Here is a 22,850-nt window from a genome sequence, read left to right on the forward strand (position 1 = left end):
CTGAAGGATTATACTCAGTTTTGCTGGGTAGGTAACTCTTGGTTGCAATCCTAGCTCCTTTGCCCTCTGAAATATCATATTCCAAGACCTCTGATTCTTTAATGTAGAAGCTGTTAAATCTTGTGTTATCCTGACTGGGGCTCCACGATACTTGAATTGTTACTGGCTGTTTGAGATATTTTCTCCTTAATTTAGTAGCTCTGAAAATTTGGCTATAAAATTCCTGAGAGTTTTCATTTTGGGATCTCTTTCAAGAAGTGGTGGATTGGCAGATAGGTGGATTCTTTCAATTTCTATTTTACCCTCTGGTTCTTGAATATTAGGACAATTTTCCTTAATAATTTCTCAAAACATGCAAACTAGGCTCTTTTTTTTTTTATCACGGCTTTCAGATAGTCCAACACTTTTTTAAATTATCTCTCCTGGATCTATTTCCCAGTTCAGGTGATTTTCCAATGAGATATTTCATGTTGTCTTCTATTTTTTATCCTTTTGATTTTGTTCTATTGTTTCTTGATTTCTCATAAAGTCATTAACTTTCACTTGATCAATTCTTATTTTTAAGGAATTATATTCTCCAGTGAGCTTTTGTACCTCCTTTTACATTTGGCCAATTCTGATTTAAAGGCATTCTTCTCATCATTGGCTTTTTGTACCTCTTTTTACCATTTGGCGTAGTCTGTATTTTAGAATGCTATTTTCTTCAGTACATTTTTGTATATACCAAACTATTGACTCTTTTTCATGATTCTCTTGCATCACTCTCATTTTTCTTCCCAATTTTTCCTTTACCTCTCTTACTTGATTTTCAAAATTCTTTCTGAGCTCTTTCGTGGCCACGACCACTTCATATTTTTCTTGCAGGCTTTGGATGTTGGGTCTTTGGCTTTGTCACCTCCTTCTGGGTGTGTGTTTTGATCTTCCTTGTCACTATAGTAACTTTCTACGGTCGAATATTTCTCTGTTGTTTGTTCATTTTTTCTAGCCTATTTCTTGACTTTTAGCTCTTTGTTAAAGTGGGGCTCTGCTTCTAAGGTGGAGCATGCACTTTCCCAAGCTTGAGGAGTTCTGTGTAGCTGCTTTCAGAGATGCTTCCAGGGACCTGTTAAGCTCAGTTTTTCCAAGGTGGTATGACCTAAGGAGAGTTGCATTTACTGCTCTCCTGGCCTGTGCTGTGGTCTGTAGGTGATAACCGGCACTCTTTTATGCCCTGTAACTATGATGAGGGTCTCTGCTGTTCTGCAGACAGGAAACTCCGGTATGCTAGTGTTCCTCTTTGCCCAGGGATTGCCACCCGGGACTGCAAATGAAATCTGAGTATGGAGAAACTAACGGAGTCCTGCCCCCCGTTCCATCAAAGAGACCTCTGTGTTTCCTTCTGATCCGCTGTTACACTCCCTTATCATCTGTGGGCTGAGAGCTCTGAAAGCAGCCACTGATGCTACAGATTCATTGTTCTCCCATGGCCTACTCCAAGTTTTCTGCAGCCTCTTCTGTTCTGGTGCAGCCTATGTGGGACAGTGCTCCATTCTCACCCAGGTGTGACAGAGACCTTTTCCTGCCAACTTTCTAAGTTGTCTTTGGCTAGAAAATTCTTTCGTCCTGTCCTTTTGTGGATTCTACCTCTCCAGGAATTGTTTTATGGCATTTAAAGGTGTTCAGAGGGGTTTGGGGAGAGGTCAGGGAAGTTGCTGTCTTTTCTCTGCTATCTTGATTCTGTTTCCTAGTCCAATAATTCTTAAATGATCTCTCCTTGATCTATTTTCCTGGTTGTTGTTTTTTTTTTCTTTCAATAAGATATTTCACATTTGTTCCCATTTTTTCATTCTTTGGACTTGGTTTTATTGGTTCTTGATGTCTTATTGAGTCATTTGCTTCCACTTGCCCAATTCAATTTTTGTTTTGTTTTGTTTTCTTTATAGGTGATTGGGGTTAACTGATTTGCCCAGGGTCACACAGCTAGTAAGTGTCAAGTGTTTGGTCTGAGGCCAGATTTGAACTCAGGGCCTCCTGACTTCAGGGCCAGTGCTCTATCCACTGTGCCACTTAGCTGCCCCCGAATTCAAAATTTTAAGGAATTAATTTCTTCATTGGACTTTTGTTTCTCTCTTTCTCTCTTTTTCTATCTGTCCAATTCTGCTTTTTAGGGAGTTATTTTCAAGAGTGAATTTTTATACTTCCTTTTCCAGTTTGCCTATTCTGCTTTTTAAGGAGTTCTTTTCTTCAGTGATTTTTTTTTGTGGCCCATTCACCATTAACCAACTTCCTTCCTTCCTTCCTTCCTTTCTTTCTTTCGATGTTATTTTCTTCTATATTTTGTGTCTGTTTTAACAAGGTGTTAATTCTCTTTTCATAATTTTATTATGTCACTCTTATTTCTTTTACCCCATTTTTTTTCCCTCTATGACTTTTATTTCTCTCCTTAACTCTCCCAGGACTTATTTTTGTGCTTGTTTCCAATTTTTTTTCTTTGAGGCTTTTGTTTTAGCTATTTTTGAATTATTGTCTTCTTCTTAGTTTGTGTCTTCGTCTTCCTTGCCATTGTAGTTGCTTTTCATGGTCAAACTTTTTTTCTATTTGACTATTCTGGCCTATTTCTTGACTTTGAATTTTATGTTAAAATTGGGCTCTGCTCACGTAGAGATGAGGAGGCACTGTCCCAAATTTCGGGGATGTTTTTGTGCTGCTGTTTTTAGAGCTAGTTCTGGGGACCTTTAAGTTTTCAGTATTTTTAATATGGTATGATCCTGGCATAGGTGTGGTCTCTGTTCTCCTGGTCTGCGCTCTTGTCTCTAACCAGGAAGGGCCCCTGCTCCCCTGCAGCAGCAAGTGCTAGTGCTCCTTTTGGCCCTGCAACTGTGACCAGGTCCCCTGATCCATTGTGACTGGCTAGAAGTGCTCCTTTCCACTCTGGAACTGTGACCCACAACTGTGTATCTGCAATAGAGTTACCAATTGATATCAACTGTATCCAGTGCCAGCCTAGCATCCCATATAATCTGTTTTTGATCAGTTGTTTGATGCCTTTACCATCTCTGGGATGAGAGCTCTCAAAACTGCTGCTGCTGCTGCTGGTATGGCCACTGTTGCTGCTGCCACTTTTGTGTGTTCCTTATGGGCTTCTACCTCAGTATCATCGACTTCTCCTACAGACCTCCAAAGTTTCCTTAGGCTAGAAAAACTTCTCACCCTGACCTTTTGTTGGCTCTTCCACTCCAAAATTTGATTTAAGGTGTTATTTTAAAGTTATTTGGATGTAAATGTTGAGGGAGTTCAGCTGGGTGCTGCCTTTAATTTGCCATCTATTTAGTCTGTTTTCAAGTCTTGTTTCTATCTTGAAAATATCCCTTATATTCATCCCTTTCTTTGCATTGAAACAAACTATCACCCTGCTGTAAACCCTCATCATCTCATATGTCAAATATAACAGGTAGGTAGAAAATGATTGGAACTGAAAAAAATAAAATTTATAGCATATGACTTTGCTGATCATTTTTTAGATATTCTCTCTTCTCTGGGTTTTTATAATACTCTCATCCACTTATCCATTTGACCATTGTCTCAGTTTTCTTGTTTGGATAATTATAATGCACTCTAACTATGGATATTGTCCTTGACTTCCTTTTATTTTCTATAGAGTCTCAGTACCAGTCATGTGTTCAAATATCACTTCTTTGTAGATTACTACTTGCTCTCTATATTTAGCTAGTTTTTTCCTTGAGTTTCAGTACCAAATCACCAATTAATTATTGATCATTTCAAATGGAAAGCCTTGGCAATTCCTTAAATTCAACATATCACAAACAAACCTCATATCTTCCCATCAGATTCTTTGTTCTCTCAAACTACTCTAATTCTCTCTTTTTTATTCAATTGTTTTTCAGTTGTATCTAATGCTTTATGACTGCATTTGGGGTTTTCTTGGCAAAGATACTGAAGTGGTTTGCAATTTCCTTTTCCAGCTCATTTTATGGATGGGGAAGCTGAAGCAAACAGGGTTAAGTAACTCAACCAAGATTAGTAGGTATTTGAGTCCAGATTTGAACTCATGAAGAGGAATCTTCCTGACTCTAGGCCTAGCACTTTATCCACTGTACCACCTAGTTCCATAGGCTCTCAGGTTTGTAACTCCAGCAATATCCTGTATTCCTCCCTCTTTGACTCTTCAGTTGTCAAAACTTGTCTACTTTCCAAGTAGTTTCCTTATCCCACTCCTTCTCTCCACTCATATACATAGAACTGTAGTTCATACCAGGAGTAGGGCCAATAAATGTTTAACAAGTGTTTCTCAAAAACAAACAAACAAACACAGATGTACCCATCACATACTTTTAAGTTTAATTTGAATTATTAATATTTTCACCATACATAATTGTCTTAAGTCTAGACAATAAAGAGAACAATAAATCAAGCCATGCCTTATATAGGTTTTAAAGATTTCCCAATATACAAATGCTTATGCTGAAAACTTAATAATTGTCTTTTGTGAATAGATTTGAACTGGCTCTAGCACAACCCTAGTTTAGGTTCTTATAACCTCTCATATAGATTATTGTAATAACCCTCTAATAAATCACCCTACTCTGAGACTCTCCCTACTCCAGCCTGTCCTTCACATAGCTGCCAAAGTAAATTGTATTAAGTACCAATATGGCCATGTAGTTGCCCTGCACAATCAACTCCAGTAGCTTTTTATTGCCATTAGGATGAAAAAATAAACTCCTCTATTTATTTTTTTTAATGATCCTTACACATCATGGCTCAAACATATGTTTCCAGCCTAATTGATCATTATTTCCCATCCCAGATTCTGCAATGCAGCCATTGTGTTCACATCTCTGTTTTCCTAATGATGCTCCATCTCTTGTCTCTATTTCTTTGTAGTAGTTATCCCTCCCTTCCCATCATATAATGGACAGCCTCCTTACCTCTGTCTCCTGGGGAGGGAAAGAGTCAAGATGGTGGAAGGATCACAACTGCCAAACTTCCCCCAAAACTTCTCTTATGAAATGATTACAGAAAATACCTCATTAAATTCTGAATGGAAAGACCAGCAAAAACTCAGACTGATTTGTTATTTTTTTTTTTTGGCTAAGCAATGGGGTTAAGTGACTTGCCCAGAGTCACACAGCTAGTAAGTGTTATGTGTCTGAGGCCAGATTTGAACTCAGGTCCTCCTGAACCCAGGGACGGTGCTCTATCCACTGCACCACCTAGCTGCCCCTTGATTTGTTATTACAAACTAGGACTACTTAAAGAAGTCAGTGAATATCGAGATGTGGACTGTTCTGGAGCAGTGGAGGTGGGTTGGAGTGAGGTGGCAAGTGGCCATGGAAATGGACATCCTGTGGGCTTTACAGATAGCAATACCAGCAGCACCAGGCATGCCCAATTCGCAGGGTCAGTAAGGTGACTAGACGCCTGGTCAGAAAGAGATTCCTGGGCATCCTTATACTAGCACTCGGTTCAGGATCCAGAACTCTATAGAATATTACTCAGTTATGGGTAACAGTTCCAAAGAATAAATGAGCAGTCACAGTCATGAAGGAGTTGAAGGCATACCTGGGAAAGGGCTAGAGAGCAAAGCAGTAGGGCAAAGACTAGACCTTTCCATGGATCACAGAACCTTGGAAGCACCAAAAACCTTTAGGCCCACAAATGGAGTCAAAAAAGCACAAGCTGTCCACCTCCCTGCCAGAGGTGAGCAGAGCCCAATTCTAAAAAAAAAAAAAAGGCTCAAAAATTAGCAAACAATGAAAAAAGAACCTGATCATAAAAAAAGCCTTCTATGGTAATAAAGAAGTTTAAGACACAAACTCAGAAGAAGACAACAAGGTGAAAAGATCTATAAGCAAAGCCTCATAGAAAAATGCAGATTGGATACAAGCCCAAACATAATTACTAGAAGAGCTAATGAAAAATATAGACAAGAACAAAAATGATTTTAAAAATCGAATGAGTAGTAGAGGAAAAATTGAGAAAAGAAATGAGAGCAATGAAAGAAAATTATATTAAAAAATTAATAGCTTGGTAAAAGAAATGTAAAATTTCACTGAAGAAAATTACTCCTTAAAAATTAGAATTATTCAAGTGGATGCTACTGATTCCATGAGACATCAAGAAACAATAAAACAAATTCAAGAGAGTGAAAAAATAGAAGGAAATCTGAAATATCTCATTGGAAAAACAACTGAATTGGAAAATAGATCAAGGAGAGATAATTTAAGAATTGTTGGACTACCTGAAAGCTATAATAATAATAATAAAAGAATCAGCAATGTTAAAGGAAAAACTTTGCATCATAGCTTCTTTAAGGTGTAGCTCAACTACCATATGAATGAACCCTTTTCTTATCTTCCCCATCATTCTTTACTAGTGTCCTTTATCCTAAACTGCTTTTGTTTTTTTTTTACTTATTATTTTATATTTTGCTCTATGATTACATATAGATTTGCTGTTGCCTCCATTAAAATAGAAGTTCTTTGCCAGCATAAATTGTTTCATTCTTTGAATTTATATCCCTAGGGGCTATGACACCGTCCTGCAGAATAAAATTTCAATAAATATTTGTTGATTAATTAATTGACTAATGAAAAAGTCATGAATAAATTATTTCCAATATTCATGGTTGAATATTAAAAACATTTCAATATCTACACATAACAGTATATGCTTCAGCTGTTAACCATGCTGAAGATCCATCTAGGAATACTTCTAAGAAAAAGCAGCAAATACCATTGTGACAGCTTGCAAAAATTATCAACTGCCTAGGCAAAGACATTGGAAGGTTACATCAATTTCTAACTCTTCACAAGTAAAGAGTAAACTCAAACACTACACTGTCTGATTAAAGGCAACAAAAAAGAAACATGAGATAGAATTTGAGAAACAAGAATAAACCAACATTTTTTCTGTTCCTTATCAATATTTAAAATGGAAAAAGCAACTGTATAAGGTAATAGGAGCCAAAGCCATACAAAGATTAAAGTGTACAAATTTTATATAAATTAAGCTTTTAAATTAAAAGAGAAAGTGACTAAAATATTCATACAATTTAAATCAATGATCTCAGTGTGAGGCATATGGCCCAAGAAGTCAATTATAAAAAGAAAATTTTATATTCACCAACATGTTCATAGCAGCTGGTAATGGGCTGGAGCCAGATTGTATCAGCTTGGAAGAGCCAATTGTTTAATTTTCAAGAATTCATCAATCTGCTTGTTAAATACAGTCATATATAATTTGATTAGCTCCTGCTCTCCTAACGTCACTTGTTCTAAAGGTATTCATATCAACCATAGCAGAATGTATTTTTGATACATTATTATCTGCTTTAAATGATTATGAATTTTAAAATGAGTATTTCAAAACAAACTTTATTACATATTGTTCTGATGGTGCTAATCCAGTGCTCTGAAGAAAGTCTGGAGTATTTAGAAAAATTTCCTAAAACCACAATTTGGCATTGTTTAAATAATCAATTATAATTATCTTTTAATGATTTAATATCTAAAATGAAATACACAAATCATTTCAAATATTTATGGGTAAAATTATTCTTTTTATGACCAATCTAATAAAAATCATTCTTATTTAGAACTTTATCTAAAGAATTTAAAATTGAAATGATTAAAATTGGTTCGGTGCCAGGATCAAGAAGGGCAACATGTAATTTTAAGTATATTGCTGTTTTATGGCATGCACATCAGGAATTACATATGCATTTTTCTCATTCTTCTCATTCAAGTTGTCAAATAAATCAACTAATGTTAATATCTAGCAAGAGCTTGTTTTAATTATTGGAATTCTTAAAGAATTTTCATTACTTTCAATTGCTTTGCAGTCAGGGTAAACTAACATGCAAAAAAAAATGGAAGTTAATCAAATGCATGATAAAATCTTTGGAAAATTTAGACTGGGATGGAAAAGTGAATTCCAAGTTGAAAATTTAATTGTCTCATGTTTAAAGTAAATTCCATTTACAAAAAAGTAATGCTTTTCCTAATAATATATTAATAGAATGTATAGTTCAGCATAAGTACTTATATCTTTTATGGGATAGAAACAATAATGAAAACATCTTTAATTATTTTGATTTAATAGAATCCTGTACTTGGACTTATAAAAAATTAGCTTCACCACAAATAGCTGATGAAAAAAATGACATCATTTAAGTGAAATTTTAAAAGAGAAAGTTAATTTTAATGATATTTGGGATTTTATAGATAAATCAAACAATGTTCCAATCACTGAAACTATATAAAAAGATATCAGTCTTGCAAACTATAGTGCTGAAATTGAAAGGATTTTGGTTTAATGAATATAATCTATTCAAGTACAAGTCATAGCTTAACAGCAGATTACACTTTGGATTTCATGACAATAAAATTTTTGGGAAAATAATTAGCAGTTGTGATGCAATTTCATTTGTCAAATCATAGTTGAGTTGCAATACAAGATTGACTACAGGTGTAATAGTTTTTCAAGAATCAATGAAAGTACCTTTTGAGAATCAATTAGCAATAAGGAATTTAGAAAAAGAGTACTATATATTTTATTAATATTTTTTAATTGCCTGCTATATATCCTTTATACAAATAAAATTTATAGTATATAGGTACATATTATATGTATGCATTCCTTCCTTCCTTTCTCCCTTCGTGTTTCCCTCCTTCCTTCCTTCCTTCCTTCCTTCCTTCCTTCCTTCCTTCCTTCCTTCTTCTTCTTTTTCTTTCTTTCTTTCTTTCTTTCTTTCTTTCTTTCTTTCTTTCTTTCTTTTTCTTTCCTTCCTTCCTTCCTTCCTTCCTTCCTTCCTTCCTTCCTTCCTTCTTTCCCTCTTTCTTTCTTTCTTTCTTTCTTTCTTTCTTTCTTTCTTTCTTTCTTTCTTTCTTTCTTTCTTTCCTCCTCCCCTCTTTCTTTTCCTTCCTTCCTTCCTTCCTTCCTTCCTTCCTTCCTTCCTTCCTTCCTTCCTTCCTTCCTTCCTTCCTTTCTTCTTCTTCTTCTTCTTCTTCTTCTTCTTCTTCTTCTTCTTCTCTTCTTCTTCTTCTTCTTCTTCTTCTTTCTTTCTTTCTTTCTTTCTTTCTCTTATCATTTGTTAACATTTATCAGCATACCACTGATATTGACACTTTGGGGAGTAGCAAATAATTGAAACCGAAGTAGGTACCCCTGCACTGGAGGATTATTTTACTATGTGGTACACAAAATTATTTAGTAAAATTTATTTTAGCAATGCATATGATGCATACAAGGAGAATTGTAAGACTAATGTCATAGGGGACTATTCTGCTCTCTATTGCCTAAAGGCCAGGTTTGTGTCTTTCATCCCTCCCCCAAGTTTATCTGGCACCCTTAAGGATGCTGGGGTGTCTCAGCTACTGGTTCAAGAACCCATTGATTATTTTCTGCTCATTTTATGGCTCTACTATACCCCAGTTCCATTTAACCATTTCATAGTCAGGTTAGCTTTTACAAAGGAATTTTTACTTGAAAGGTATAGCAAGAACAAATATTCTCCTTTCCACCACCTGGAGATGGACATTATCCCTTCTATATCAACTCTTTTCTGGCGAGGGAAAGGATGTTATGTTTATAGTTTGGTTTAGTTGCTACGTAGCATTAATGTTGCCAAGTTTCAAGAGTAAAGCCCCACCGCTCTGAGCTTTTGTCTTGGTACCTTTTTCAGAGCCTCCTTTGCTGGGTTGACTTCAATATCTAGCCTGGAATCCTGACTGTAAGGTACATGGCTTGAGTTGCTGGGTTTAGAGAAGGGCATTCTCTGTTTCTAGAATTAAAAAGAAAAAAAAATGCATAAAAACTACAAGCCTCGTTCTCAGGGACCATAGGGAATAATGGTAGAGGAAAGGTGAACTACTCAGTGAATGGTGCTCGTGTGGTGGATGATCATAATATTCACACCCTGAAACAACAAGAAAAAAAGATTTTGCCTCTGTCAGGTAGATTTAAAACTTTATTCTGCTCCAGCTATGTAGCTAATGGAAAAAAGGCTACTGTCATCTATGTTATAAGAGTATGAAGAACATTTTCTTGTAGAAGTAGATCCAAGGCATTTCTCATGTTGGTCCCTCTATTTTAGGTTAATTAGGTATGCATCAATGTCTCATTAAAATCGTATGAACTGAGGCAAGGTGAAGTAAGTAGAACTGGGAAAATAATACACATAATGACTACAACAATGTCAGTGGAAAGAAAATTAAATTTGTAAATTAATTTCTTTGTAATTATAATGACTATATTTAACCTCAAAGAAGAAATATAAAGATACATCTCTCCCTACTTGTTTGCAGAAGTAAGAAATTTTAACACCACATATAATAAAATATTTTAATGCGTTCTTTAGTTTTATAGAACTATTTTAAAACTTTGTGGCTTTTTTGTTATATGTTGTAAAGTACGACCGTGAGGTAGGATGCAGAGAGATATATTGGGAAACAGGTAATATAAAGCAAAATATAAGAATACAGTTTAAAAATAACGTTTAACTAATTACATCCAAGTGACATTTTTTATGTTCTTAGAAATTCCATGAGTTAATTCCATAGCTATTCAATGTGTTTTCTAGTAGTATCATATACAATATCATCCATGAACATTGAGTAATTAACAGGATATTTTGGAAAAATTCATCATTTGACCTGAAGGTCATACTAAGTTCTATTCAGGAGTAATGATTTGGGCTTTAAAGGTAGGCAGACCCACAGTAGGCTTTTTCCATAGAAGATGCTACATTTTATGTCAATTATATGTTGGTGGAATATAAGAAACATAGTAAATGCATTTTGAGAGGCATAAAATTTCCTAATATTTGCACTATTGTTACATCTATTTTATATATTTGCAGTGCATTAGCAAGCCATAAAAAGCAGAACTGAGTCACAGTTTTGTGTTAATAAACACAGCATACAATATTAAGACTTTCTGGCGGCTTATACAATCATTACCTAATCAATAATGAGTTGCTTTTCATATCCTTGGGACTTTTTGTTATGCTCTCTTTGCATTTCAATTAACATAGTACTTCTCTATGTTTGTAGAGATTTTAAATGATATAGGTAGTAAATGGTTTGCATATAACAAACAGTTAATTAGTCTATAATTAAAGGGGTCATCATAACAGCATCTTTTATTAATAAATATGTAATTGCTTTCTTTTAAGAAAGATGATATCAGGTTATTTCTGAAAAGAAGATGGTGTCCTATTTTATTAATAATTAATTTGACCGTGTTAAATATCTGGGTTAATATTAAGGTATTTTATTAGATCCTCTTTTTTTAATTTTGTGAGAGAAGTTTAAGTCATACCCCTTGAAGTAAAAATAGAATTATTTCGTAATTTTAGTGGTATACACTTTTTTATTTGATCCAATTGTATTTTCAATTTAAAAAATTTTTTCTTTCAATCACGTGGGTGATCAGAAATATCTTTTCCCCCATCTTCTGGAAGTTTTCCAACTCCTATAATTACTTTGATTTCTCAACTTCTATTAGTGTACATGCATCACATTTATAAGCTCAACATGAAATTAGTGAATAAATTAGGAATTCATTATTTTTTAAATAAATTATTAAATTAAATAAAATATCATTAAAATATTTGTCTATTTATTTATTAGGAACAAATTTCTAAAATATTTTTCTTGGATTTTCTTTTAAATTTTGCAACAGTATATATTTTTGATATCAACTTACACTTCTTTGCAACATCGTTCCAAAGTTTAGGTCTTTTAGTGTATTTGTCTCATGAAAGACATTTAGTAGAGAGTTTTATTCTATTTTTATCTTGAAGAATATTTTATGCAGTATAAGTACTAATTATTTAAAAACCTGACAGAGTTATCATGTATTTATATCTAGTCACTACCCCCCCCAAGCCTCACCCATTGTTAATTCCTCTAGAATTAGTTCTATTTCATGGGGTTTTTTTGGAATTTTGGTTATTCAAGCTGTCTATTCAATGATGTGTTCATCTGGCTATTTTATATTTTTATATATTATCCTCTGTTTCTTTAAATTATACTTATGTTTCTATATAACCAAATAGTGAATTCTACTGTTCTTATTTCTTCTGTTATAATTTCACCTTATTCATAATTTTATTTTGTTAACTTAATTTGACTTTCTCTTCTTTTTAAATATGTTTGTTGAAAGGTTAATAATTTTTTTTTTAAAAGAGAATCAATTTTTAATCTTGTTAATCAGTTCTATAGTCTTTTGATTTTAAATGTGTACATTTAAGCTATGAGTTTCAAGATTTACTCATATATGGTTTTTGGAGTATCTTCATTTGTACATTCAGCTTATTGATATTGTCTTCATATTATGAACATGTTTTCTTGGTGCTTCTGATGACTGCTTTGTCCACATCTGGGAAATTTTGATATGCTCTCAGCCTATTTTATAAAGATATCACATGGTTCTCAGAAATATGTATATTATGTATATTTAGAGGAGTTCTCATTGGTGTAGATGACAGGAAAGAGAGGTAACAAAATAAAAAATCTTTGAAGACTTGAGGTAATATTAAATATGTCTATTCATAAAACAGAATACCTTAACTTCTTTCTCTATCTAGATTTGTAATTTATAAATACATTAAATTACATTATAAATTATTTATAATATTAAAGTTTCTTTTTAATCAAGTGATGCATTGTAACTTGGAATAATATGTTATATTTTATTGACTTAATTTCATCTTAAGCTTTTATGTGAGAGAAAAGTGTTCCCTTGAATATTATTTTAAGAAAATCATAAGTATCAGTTTATGAAATGTATTATGCCTCTGAAGTTATAGATATAAAGTATTAGCAATAGTAGAATAGAGGTTATGAGCAGAAAATATCATTACCAGAAAAATTTATCTACATTGTCAGATGAATATTTTTTTTTCTTTAGAATTGTTAAATGGATGTAATATGATCATTTCACTCAGTTTCAGCTTAGTATAACATCCAAGTACCTTGATGTGTGGGTGTTTGTCATTTCCATTTCTAATATAGGCTTCATTGCTTGACTATTAGTATGGAATACTTACTCTTTCCCAATAGGACACTGAGGCTTGAATATGAATGAAGTCCTAGAGCATTCTCTTTCAAGTACAGGATCACTGGGTTAATCTCTACATGAAACAATTTGGTTCCAGAATGGAAGAGCTGCCATGTGCACTAAGGCTGGCAAAGTCAATATATTTTAGGGGATTTAGTATGACACTGTCTTCAGAAGGAACTTCATAAAAACACTGTGTGGTCTACAATAATCTAATGACTTTTGAATTACTTTAATATTTAATTGAAACACAGCTATATCTTGTACCTTATGTTTGCTTGCAAACAAAGGCCAAGAGATACCAATCCCTTTGGACTACTGCTTTTGGCAATAAGGCAGATCAGAATAGAAGCATGAACTCTACTTTATTGCTACAGTCTATTTCTAAAAGGTAATAACTGGTAACGAACAGCTTTAGTGAGTCCACTTTGCTGTTCTTTGCTAAGAAATGCAATTGATGAAACAAATTGTTTAGTAACTCTTTCACAGATGGTCAAGATTAATGAACTATGGAGAATTGCACCAAAGAAATATTGTAATTCTTTAAAAAATATCTGTCAGTCATTTAATTGTGACATAAAAATAAATTCTTATGAACAAATATATCCATTAAAGATCATATTAATTTTAACCCATAATGAACTATGGCTACTCACACACACACACACACACACACACACACACCCACACACACACCCTAACGATAAATACCTCTTGGCTGCGTAATGGGATATGTTTATGCCAAGTCCTTAACACCTTCCTAAGTGTGACAATAGGTCTGCTAAGACAGGTTATTAGACTTATTCACACACTCTGGGGCTTGTTTAAGAGCAGAAATCTATTTGGAATAGAGTTGAGAGAACCATGGCTATTACTGAAAAGTATTATTTTAGAAGGAAGGAGAGAACATTAGCCTTAGGCTAGACCTTCAACCCTACAACCTTGATGTAGGTGGCCAGCTTCTAAGTGTCTGGAGAATTTTTTACTTTCCATCTTACATTAATGCCATGGTAAAATCCCTAGGATAGCAGCCACTGGAGCTACTCTCTGTTTCAGGAGCTGAGAAAAAACCAAACATGATAAGGAAATGAGGATTCAAGGCAGTACAAAGAGCCCAAAAGAAATGCTACACTATGCATAATGAGAAAAATCTTGAGAACTCCAGAAAAAACAAATTCAGAGGCTTTGGCACATCATACTCTTTAGTTGAACCCACTGTTTTTCCTGAACTTTGTGTATGCTGGTGGGAGTGGGTATCAACAATGTTTGGGGATCTGTCGTACCAAATACATTAGCAAATATTTCTTTCTTAAAGCAAATTAAGTCTGGCTGACTGAAATCACCTGATGATCATGGTTGGAAGACTATCCAGTGTGTGCTCCTGAGCTATAGTATTAGAAAACCAAACTCAACCCCATAGGGTAACCCCTAGAGCCCTGAGGGTATATAGTACCAGACTCATCAATGCAGTTGGGAGAAGAGCTGCAGAGCTTGTGTCTAGGGACCACTGTTGCCCAAAGGTTTTTTCTCACCATGTAATATTGTAATTAGCCTACCTAGAGCACAATCACTGAGTGTTTGAATGTACGGAAGCTTTAAAAGTCGATCTGAGTGATCATTATCTTATCACTGGACTTTGAGGACTGTGGAAGAGAGTGTCAGGCTGATGATTTTGTGCAACTCTACCTCATTTAAGGATATCCCATTCCTGCACAAGTCAAGGCATCACCCCATGATGTCATTGGTCCTCTTGGAAATGAAAGACAAAAAACAATGGTTTTGAAGAGTTCAGAAGAAATGTCAGTCTGCTAATTAGCATTTGAAAGGTAATGGTAAATCTTTTTAATTTACTGAGCCATCTCCATCCCTTTGTACTGGCTATTTCCCATTTCAGGAATGCCTTCCTACTCACCTCTAATACTGTGAGTACATCCCTTGTTGTCCTTACTATCCAGCTAAAATTCTACTTTCTGTGGCATGTGTCAAATGGATTATGGTTGCAGTTAGGGGTATTGTGGGTTAAATGGATCATGGTTGTAGGTAGAAGCAAGAAACTCACAAATATTCTCACGAGGTCAAGAATGATGTATGCCAGGCAGCCAATTCCGCCTTGGTTGAGTATTGACACATCCTCTTATTTCTTTCTTACCTTTCCTGAATGTCCTGCATTTTTTCAGCCCACCACCTCTTTATGCAATTTGCTTAAAAAGCAAAGCAAAACAAAACAAAACAAGATAAAACAAAACAAAACATAAATAGCTTAAGAACCAAGTCACTGCAAGGACTCCCATGGAAATATTCTTCTTGTTTGCTGTCAGTCCCAAAGTGCTAACTTTAGGGGACTCCTATTAATAAATCCTTTAATAAATCTTAGTCTGATCATCCTAGATTTTTGCACTCTATTCCTCCGAAATCCTAAATGATAGGCAGCTAGTTTACAACATGTGGAAGGCAATTGCTCGTATTTTCACATCTGAGATTACCTTCCATCTCCTTTGCATAATTTTTAAATACAATTAGTTAATTGCACCCACTATTAAAATGAGAACTTTTTGAGGATAGGGACTGTTTTTTGTTTTCATTACATTTCTATCTCTTAGTAGAATGTCTGGCAAATAGTAAAGACATAAAAAATGCTTGCTGAGTGAATGAGTGAATCACTGACTCTCTATGGCTTCCTTTCCACATCCTCTATTTCTGTGCCCTGTCTTTGGATTATGTGTTTTTGGAGGCTTACAAAAGTTTAAGTTTATTTTTAAGGTTATTAGTGTAGAAAGGAACAATATAATAAAGAATCTGTTTGACACAATTTCCCTCAGATTATTTAAGTAGTTTTTAACTTAAGAAATAAGTCCTGGGGCAGAGCCAAGATAGCAGAGTAAACGGAGTGACTTACTTGAACTCTCCCCCAAACCCCTCCAAATACCTGTAAAAAATTAACTCTAAACAAATTCTAGAGCAGCAGAACAGACAAAAAGACAGAGTGAAACAAATTTCCAGCACAAGACAACCTGGAAGGTCAACAGAAAAAGTGTATTGTGCCAGGCTGGGAGAAGAGCACAGTCCAACATGGGCTGTGCAGGAAAAGACAAGGCCCCAGCAAACTGGGAGCAGGCCTCAGGAGACAGAATCAAGGGGAACAGTGGCAGTTTTCAGACTTCTCAACCCACAAACACCAAAGACAACTTAGAAGGGCATGGGAAAGGTCTGTTGGACCTGGGTGAGAGAGGAGTAGGGTCAGGTCCCAGGTCTGGCACAGTGCTAGGGCAGCAGCTGCTTCTGGATCTCTCAGCCCACAGATGGTGGGGGGGATCAACCGACTGATCAGAGAGGGATTGCAGAGATCTCTTTGCTGGTGCTGAGGCACAATTTTCTTGCTTTGCCTGTGCTTGGATATGTGTGGTGGTCCAGGGGCAAGGAATAACACTGGAGTGGAGGAGCTTGTGGCAGCAGTAGACAGGGAATCTTCCTCACAGTTCCAAGGCATAAAAGAGTGCTTGCGGTCACACATAGACCAGAGCACAGGCCAGGAAAGGAGTAAACACCTTGCCCCTTATCATACCACCTTGGAAGAACTGAAAATTTACAGGTCCCTAGAACTATCTCTGAAAACAGCTGCACAAAATCCCCACACCTTGAGACAGTACATTCTCTACACTGGAAGCAGACCCCTACCTTAACAAAGAGTTCAAAACCCAAGTAAGTGGCTGGGAAAATGAACAAACAGCACAAAACGTCAGACCATACAATCTTACTTTGGTGACAAAGAAGATTAAAGCATACAACCAGGAGAAGACAACAAAGTCAAAGCTCCTACATTCAAAGCCTCCAAGAAAAATATAAATCAGTCCCAGGCTATGGAAGAGCTCAAAAAGGATTTTGAGAAGCAAGTAAGAGAAGTGAGAATGAGGGAAGAAAATCATGAAAAACAAGTCAAGAGCTTGCTAAAGAAGACCCCAAAAAATGCTGAAGAAAATAATACCTTAAAAAATAAACTAACCCAAATGGCAAAAGAGTTACAAAAAGCTAATGGGGAGAAGAATGCCTTAAAAAGCAGAATTGGCCAAATGGAAAAGGAGCTCCAAAAGCTCACTGAAGAAAATAATTCCTTAAAAACAACAATGGAATGAATGGAATCTAATGACTCTATGAGAAATTAAGAAATTATAAAACAAACCTAAAAGAATAAAAAAAAAAATATGGCAGTGTGAAATGTCTCATTGGAAAAAGAAATGACCTGGAAAAATAGATCCAGGAGAGATAATTTAAAAATTAGTGGACTACCTGAAAGCCATGATAATAAAAAAGAGCCTAGATATTATCTTTCAAGAAATTAACAAGAAAAACTGCCTTGATATTCTACAGCCAGAGGGTAAAATAGGAAAGAAAAGAATCCACTGATCACCTCCTGAAAGACATCCCCAAGGGAAAACTCCTAGGAATATTATAGCCAAATTGCAGAGTTCCCAGATCGGGGAGAAAAAATATAGCCAGAAAGAAACAATCAAGTATTGTGGAAACACAATCAGGATAACACAAGATTTAGCAGCTTCTGCATTAAGGGATTGCAGGACTTGGAATATGATATTCTGAAGGTCAAAGGGAGTAGAATTAAATTCAAGAATCACTTACCCAAAAAAACTGAATGTAATGCTTCAGGGGAAAAAATGGATATCCAATGAAATAGAGAACTTTCAAGCATTCTTGATGAAAAGACCAGAGCTGAATAGGAAATTTGACTTTCAAATACAAGAATCAAGAGAAGTATCAAAAGGCAATCAGGAAAGAGAAATCATAAGGTACTTATGAAAGTTGAACTGTTTACATTCCTGCATGGAAAGATAATATTTGAATCTCATGAGACCTTTCTCAGTATTAGGGTAGTTGGAGGGAATATATATGTGTGTATATCTATTTATTTATCTATACATACATGCATACACATATACATACATACATACATATGTATGTATGTATATATGTATGTCTGTGTGTATATATATGTATATATATGTACATACAGAGGGCACAGGGTGAGTTGAATATGAAGGGATGAGTTAAGGGGTGAGACAGTATTGTACTGGGAGAAAGAGAAAGGGAGGGGCAGAATGGGGTAAATCATCTCACATAAAACAGTCAAGAAAAAGCTTTTACAAAGGAGTGGAAGAGGGGGAGATATGAGGGAATGAGTGAATCTTACTCTCATCAGATTTGGCTTAAGGAGGGAATAACATACACACTCAATTGGGCATGGAAATCTATTTTACCCCACAGGGAAATAGGGGGGGAATGAGATAAGGGGTGGGGATGGTAGAAGGGAGGACAGATGGGGGTAATCAAAAGCAAATAATTTTGAGGAGGAACAGGATCAATTCAGAGAATAGAATAAACAGGGTGGAGGTAGGATCAGATGGAGAGAAATATAGTTCATCTTTCACAACATGACTATTATGGAAGTGTCTTGCATAACTATGCATGTGTAATTTATATCAAATCGCTTGCCTTCTCAATGAAGGTGGGTGAGGAGGGAGGAAGGGTGAGAATTTGGAACCCAAAGTTTTAAAAATGAATGTTAAACATTATTTTTGTATGCAACTTGTAAATAAGATATACAATCAATGAGGTATAGTAATCTATCCTGCTCCACAGGAAAACAGAAGGAGAAGGGGATAAGAGAAGGGGGGGGGTGATAGAAAACAGATTGGGGGAAGGGATATGAAGAGTCCATGCCATCTTGGGGTGGGGGAGGGGAGAGCAGGGGAGAAAAATTGGAATTCAAAAATCTTTTGAATGTTGGAAACTAAAAATTAATTAACTAATTAAAAAAACAAAATAGGTCCCCTTTAGTTTTTACTCTCTTCCCCCCACTTCCTCCTTTACTAGGCAAAACATGGAATTTAAATATCTTAAATACTTCATCCAGTAATTGGATTAGTAACATTTAGTTTTCCTTTCCTTTTTAAAATAAGTAATCACTTTTTACCTTATGTATCTCCCTTTCTTACCCCCCCAAAAAAAAACCCAAAGAAACTAAATAAAATTCATAATATCCTTTCATTGAATCTCACTTTTGGATTACATAGTCTAACACTATTCTTTTGTTTTTTTTTAAACTTTATTTGTAGTGACATTGATATATGGAATGTCTGATAAAGGAAAACTTTTTACCAATTCCAGTCAACACCTTCCCTGAATCTAATGTTCTTAGAGATTCTAATCTATAACTGACTAAAAAAAAATATTCTCTATCTGTGATATACCTGGACAAAAAAGAGGACATCTAAGTTTTTCTTTTCTTTTTATTTCTTTCTTTTCTCTTTTCTGCTTAGCATAAAATCTTTATTGATTTCCCCATGTAAGATACCAGACCTTGAAAAAGATGAGTTCTTTTCTTGAGGAGCTGCTGTCAATGAATATGAAACAAAACAAAAACAGGTAACATAGAACTGGCTGTCAATATCTTACTCTTGTTTTGTCCCACAAAGCGGAAAGAGCATTGCTCTGGAGTCAGAGGACCTGAGTTCAAATACTGTTCTGATGTTTAATACCTGTTGCCTTGGTAAGGCTCTTAATTCGATTCAATCCAATAGAAAAATTATTAAGTGCCTACTCCATGCCAGACACTGTGCTAAGTCCCTGCCCTCAAAGAGCTTACAATCTAATAATAATTACTTAACCCCTCTGTGTTCCAGTTTTCTCCTACAAAGTTAGAGTTTGGGAATTAATGACCTATGAGGGCCCTTCTAGCTCTAAATATATTATCCAATGAGGCAAGCCTGTGCTTTCATTAAGGTAGGGAACTCCTGCATAGGAAACTCCCTCTATCAGTGGAGATCAGTACCTACTTTGCTATTTATAGATTTAGTTCCCTGGAGTACCAGGAGGTGAAGTCAAGGTTTCACAGCCAGTATGTATTAGAGACTGGTTAGGACCTAGGTCTTCCTGAGTCAGAGATGAAGTATTGAGCCACTCTGGCACTATCTCTCAGTTTTTACTGCTTCAAAAATTACTCTGGGTTAACTCCAACTCTAAATCTTTGCAGCAAAGGCCTAGGGAGTCTATATCACACAGTAGGAAGAGGGAAAGACATTGAGTCTGAAAAGAATTAAGATCAGGTCCCCCTCCGACATTCACTAGCTGTACAGTGTGGGACAATGAATTAAGCTCACTAAACCTCAGGTTCCTTAGCTGTAAAATTAGTATTTTAGTACCTATTTTACTGGGTTGTTGTGAGGCATTGACTCAAGATAAAGTGCTATGTGTTTGTCTTAGCAATCAATGAGATAACCACTCTAATCTAAAGAAAGTTATAAGGCAATTTAGGTAAAAATGCTCATTTTTATTTAATGATTTAGGCTTCCATGAGAAGTATTAATTTAGTAATAATAAAAATTTACATTTTTATATTGCTTTAAGATTTGCAACACAATTTTCAAATATTCTCTCATATCATCTTCACAACAAAACTGGGAGGTAGTTGCTATTATTATCCCCTTTTACAGATAAGAAAACTGAGGCAGAAAGAGGTTAAGTGACTTACTGAGGGTCATGCAACTAGGAGATATCTGAGGAGAGAAAGAGAGAGAGAGAAGGTTAAGCAGATGCTTGTTATATTTATATTTTATTAAGCATAACTGTTGTTACCAGATCATTTACCTAATCTTAATACTATATTAAAATAACTTCTTGTTTAAGTAAAATGTTACCCAATAAATTGATAATTAAAATTATATCTAATCACTAATAATGAAGAAGAGATTATTCTGTTAAGGTCTTTAATTGTTTTAAGTACCAGGCATAAAATTCAATAAGCTTATCAGGAAAGTTTGAATTCAGTTCTGGACACTGAGAGTAGGAACTGTTTTTCATTTTCTCCTTTTATCACTAGTGCCTTGTGATACACTCAGTAGTAATTTATTAAATGTTTTTTAATTGTCATATAAATATGTGTGGGCTGCTATGTGCCTCAGTGGATAGTGTGTAGGACCTGTAGTCAGGAAAACTTATCATCATGAGTTAAAGTCCAGCCTCAGATACTTAATAGTTCTGTGACCCTGGGCAAGTCACAAAACCCTGTTTACCTCAGTTTCCTAATATGAAAAATGAGCAGGAGAAGGAAATGGCAAACCACTCATGGATTTTGGCCTTGAAATGGGGTCATGAAGAGTTAAACAGGCCTGAAAAGCAACTGATGAAGTGTAATTAAAACAAATTAATATATTAAAATGATTATTGGTACAACTTTTTTGTATTGTAAATATATGCATTGTATGCATAAGAGGGATAGTTAAAATGACATGAAAAGTCAACATCTAAAATAATGTGTACCAGTCTTTGCTTGTATTTTGGGTTTTTGTAATGCACCAGCATAGGTGTTTGTGTGTGTGTGTGTGTGTGTGTGTGTGTGTGTGTGTGTTTGAGAGAGAGAGAGAAAGAGAGAGAGAGAGAGAGAGAGAGAGAGAGACAGAGAGAGAGACAGAGAGAGAGAGAGAGAGAGAGAGAGAGAGAGAGAGAGAGAGAGAAGATGAGAGTAAAACAACTTATCTTATTCTTAGCAAGACTTATCATCTTTAACCCTTATCTAAATTCTTGTACTACTCTGTGGGAAATGTGAAGTGCAGGATGACACCATTACACTGGGAGAAAAATGAGTATGAAAGTTCAGTTGAAAAACAATTTTGAGATGAATATTACTTAACCAGTTTTGTCTGCTAACCTTAAAGATCCTTCTCATGAAGGGCTGATTGGGTTAGATAGTCTTTGATGTACTGAGCAGGTTTCTATTCCTCTTCCAAAATCATCTTCTCTGCCTTCCTTAACTGTGACAATTGTAACTTGCAGAGTTTAAAATAGAAGTAATGCAGTCTGTACTGGAGACATGTTTCTTTGTGTTTTTACTTTCACATTTTATGGATAAAATAGTAAACCTCATTCTTGGCAATTTGATGGATAATGAAAAATAATACCCTGTTTCATAAAAAAGAACCCTTTGAAGATTTTATGCTTTGCATCCTTGAAAATTTCAGAAAGGGTATTTCCATAATTTCGTTATGAATAATGAGTATATATAACACATATATGTACTTGTGTTTGTATGTATGTCTCTCTGTGTGTGTATATATATATATATGTATATATGTGTGTATATATATGTGTATATATGTATATATATGTATATGTGTGTGTATATATGTATATATATGTATATGTGTGTATATATATATATAAAATTACTGCTCAGTCATTTTTCAGTCATGTTCCACTCTTCGTGACCCCATTGGGTGTTTTCTTGGAAGAGATACTGAAGTGATTAGCCATTTCATTCTCTAATTTTGTTTTGTTTTTTTACAGATGAGGCAACTGAAGTAAACAGGGTAAGTGACTTTCCCAAGATCATACAGTTAGTAAATATCTGAGGCCAGATTTGAACTCCGGGAGATGTGTCTTCTCTATCCACTGTGCAATCTAGCTAATGCATACATACATGCATGCATATATATTTACACACACCTTAGTGCTCTCCTGGACTTCAGCATTTTCTGAAGAAACTCTTCGTGTAAGATCACATTAACCCTGAAATTCACGCCTCCTCAATACCCCTTGTCCCTTGGGCTCCTCTCTCCGTCTTCTTAGTGTTGCTTGAAATAAGAGAGGTCCTCTCAGATCCTCTATTTAAGGAAGAGGACCAGGATAGCCATTTCATAAATTCCCCCTACCTAAAGGACTTCATCACCACCCCTCCCCACATACTAGGAACGTTTTTTTCTCCCTTCTACTTTTTCTCC

The 22,850-nt window shown here is 35.1% G+C and overlaps 1 long non-coding RNA gene across 1 annotated transcript in view; it reads left to right on the forward strand.

Moving 5' to 3' along the window:
* LOC110216758 (uncharacterized) overlaps nucleotides 1-22,850 on the forward strand; it is a 104,128-nt gene that overhangs the window by 8,514 nt on the left and 72,764 nt on the right. The window contains exon 2 of the long non-coding RNA XR_013487493.1: nucleotides 22,417-22,439. This is a non-coding gene — a long non-coding RNA (uncharacterized LOC110216758). The remainder of the gene's footprint in view (nucleotides 1-22,416; nucleotides 22,440-22,850) is intronic.

The sequence above is a fragment of the Phascolarctos cinereus genome, unplaced genomic scaffold, assembly GCF_003287225.1.
Source record: "Phascolarctos cinereus isolate Bilbo 61053 unplaced genomic scaffold, phaCin_HiC Scaffold_5;HRSCAF=322, whole genome shotgun sequence".
Lineage (NCBI taxonomy): Eukaryota > Metazoa > Chordata > Mammalia > Diprotodontia > Phascolarctidae > Phascolarctos > Phascolarctos cinereus.